Here is a 3,334-nt window from a genome sequence, read left to right as displayed (position 1 = left end):
TGTCTGTGTGTCTGTGTGTGTGTGTACACGTGTGTGTACTGCACATGCCTGCGTGTGTGCTCATGCTTTATAGTAGGTTTGTGCATATGTACATGCATGCAATGTGAAAGTATGCACATGTGCAAGCCCCTTTTCTCTGCCCCCTTTATTTTGTGTGATCACTAAACCCAGAGCTCCCCAACTGGCTAGAGCAAATTCTCCCACCTTTGCCCCTACAGCCATGCACACACACACACCACCGTGCCAGACTCTTGACTTGGATACTGGGGATCTGAGCTCAGGTCCTCCTGCTTGCAAGGCAGGCACTTTGCCAACAAAGCAATCTCCACAGCCCTCCCATTCCTCTTGCTAGCATCTGGAAGGCAAAGAATGCCTGATGCAGTTCTAAGGAGAGAAGAGAACTCTGACGGTGAAGGGGAGAAGGGTCTCCTGGCTCATAACAGCGCACCTAACTGGCACAACCTCTTCCTCCTCTGCTTCTGACCCTGCAAGCACCCCTACACTCTCACTGCTGTGAAGGGGATTAGCCCAAAGGAGTGGTTCTCAACCAATGGGCCATGACCCCTATGGGTGTCACATAACAGGTATCCTGTATATCAGATATTTATATTACGATTCATATGTTATGAAGTAGCAATGAAATAGTTTTATGGTTGGGTACCACCACAACATGAGGAACTGTCATAAAGGGTCACAGTGTTAGGAATGTTGAGAACCACTGGTCTAAAGGTAGAGGTGACGTGTTGAAGGAAGTAGAAGAAAACAGTTGGAAAAACCTTGGTCTGTGCGCCCAACTATTAACTTCTTTAACTGTCCTAAGTAGCATGCCACACCTCAGGAATCTTCCTGAAACAGAAAAAGGGCAGAAGGGGGCTTCCCCCCGCTTTAAAATCGGCGTCTGGCGTCTGTCTCCCTGCCTGGTTGGCTCTAGGCCTTGGCTTCCGGGCTTCCCGCAGTGATGGCGACATCTGTTTAGCAGATACCCCTGAGACGGGAGTGATGCAAAGTGGAAGAAGAGCAGCAGTGGAGTCTGGGCAGCCTCCATTGCTTGGTGGGGTGGGAGCAGACTCCAGATCTCTAGTCCCTGTTGGTACAGTGCCTGGCTGGCCTGAAGCATCACCTAGTGGTACAGAGCGCTGCCTGCCAGGTGGCTAGGGCCCAGTTATGAGCACTGTAAGACTTTCCAGGTCCTCTCACAGGTACTTAGGGGAATAGCTGAGATGGGTGCAAGTCTGGATAGGATCCCAAACTTCTCTCTTGGATGATTCAGGGACGTTACAAGGGGGACGTAGCATGTGCTCCAAAGCTTCCTGGGAGAAGCTACGTGGGAGTTTCTATATCAGAACATCCCAGAAGAGAACAAGGTGCACAGGGAAGAAATGTGGGCTATGTGTATTGTTGCGACGTGCTGAGCACCAAGCAAGCTGGAAAGGAACAGGTGGTCCAGCAGACGTGCCGTAGGAAGATGAGAAGTCTTCCTTGTGCTGTCTTTGAGTAAACTCTGTGTTCTACAACTACAATAGAGTGCTCACCAAGCTGATTGTTGGGTAAGTTAAAGCTTCGATAGACTTAGTTTCGGGACAAGAACCGCGACTTCTTAACTTGGCTCCAATCACATAGAGGGACTCCTTTAGAGTCAGGGAAACCGGACACGAAGGCTGGGCTGGCAAACATCCCATGGCATGTTTTGTTTTCGAGACAAGGTTTTCAGCTTCCGGTCCATCACACTTATTTAAAATTCTGTGATCTGTAGTGATGAAGCTCCTAGGTCTCTCCGTGGGGCTCCCAGGCTGTCACATAAACTAGTGTTTTACTTCTGGCTTATACCTTCGAGAGTCTGGAGACTACTGGAGTTTTTCCATGTGTCCCTGCCAGGGTCACAGTGTTGCTGTCCCTCCACAGGCTTCCTCTGCAGTCAGTGCCTCTGACCCCTGCGCTCATCTGGTTCCCATGATTCCTACTGGGCCCCTGGGCAGAGCAGTATAACACAGAACAGCATAATTCACTTTTATAGAGCAACCCTCATGTGAGCTATCACAGGGAGCTAATCAAACGCTGAAGAGAAAAGGCCTGCTGCATGTTAAGATTTAAAGGGAGAAACTGATTTAGAAGCCGGGCTTGGAGGACAGCGCAGAAATGTCAGATAGATAGGTTAGAACAGAAACAACCCCCACTGTGGTAAGCCCCTGATGGAAAGAGGCCAGCCTGTCTCATAGAGGATAAAAGGGAAGAGAAACAGCTAGTGCACCAACACTACAGATCACTCACAACCAAGGGCAACCCAGGAAAGCTTGTGAATCAGATCTGAGACTCAGGAAAACCCAGCCCTCTGAACAGCGAGATAAACCTATCATCCCGCCTACCGAGTGCCGAGAGAGATGTCCTGGTTAATTCAGCAGACCTCGGTGTGCACGATTTCCTCTCAAGCTTGCTTCTCTGAGTGTCTCAGGATGGCTGGCCCAGTGCCAGTCATCACACCTACATACAGAAATGTGGAGACCCGACAGGGATCAGCAGTAGGAAGTAGAGCCATTTCTCCAATTGGTCCCTTGGAGAATGAAGAACTCTTCCCAATGCTTGCTCTCAGCATCATTGGAACTGACTCTCTTTCTAAACCAAACACCTGTATGAAGGGCAAGATTGTCATGATTGGTGCTGTCCAATCAAAATTAACTTCTGAATGGCATAGCCGGCAGCCCCTGAGGTCTGGATTTTACTCGCAATGAAGAGCAATGGTGTATTACGGACATTCCACTATGCTAGGACAAACGGCCTGAGGGAAGCACCTCAAGCAGGCAGAGCTTTATTGACGCTCAAGCCTGAGGGTACATCATGGTGCTGAAGGTATAGCCGCCGCAGTGGCTCTAGCTGTGGTCGCTGAGGCATGAGGCAGCCAGCTAGCACACTGTGTCCATCCATTCATTTGTCAGGCCTGTGGCATGGTGCTTGATGACAGTCTTCCCTGCTCAGTCAAACCTCCCTGCAAGCACCCTCAGCGACACACATGCCCAGAGGTGTGTCTCCTAAGAGATTCCAAATCCAGTCACACAGAGGGTAACTGAGACATCAGCCTTCTCCATCTGCGGCAAAGCAGGACCACACTGCCTTTGGTCAAGACAGTGGGAGGGTTGGGCGGCATCCAGTACACAACCACAGTTCCGAGCGACAAGTTTCAGAAGACAACCGCAAGGATGCTGACAAAATTCTATGTTCAGGGTGTGAACTCTATGTTCAGGGTGTGAACTCTATGTTCAGGGTGTGAATTCTATGTTCGGGGTGTGAACTCTATGTTCGGGGTGTGAATTCTATGTTCGGGGTATGAACTCTATGTTCA

Source organism: Microtus ochrogaster, chromosome 17, assembly GCF_000317375.1.
Source record: "Microtus ochrogaster isolate Prairie Vole_2 chromosome 17, MicOch1.0, whole genome shotgun sequence".
Classification (NCBI taxonomy): domain Eukaryota; kingdom Metazoa; phylum Chordata; class Mammalia; order Rodentia; family Cricetidae; genus Microtus; species Microtus ochrogaster.
The sequence above is the reverse complement of the archived record's forward strand: the minus strand, read 5'-3'. Positions refer to the sequence as shown.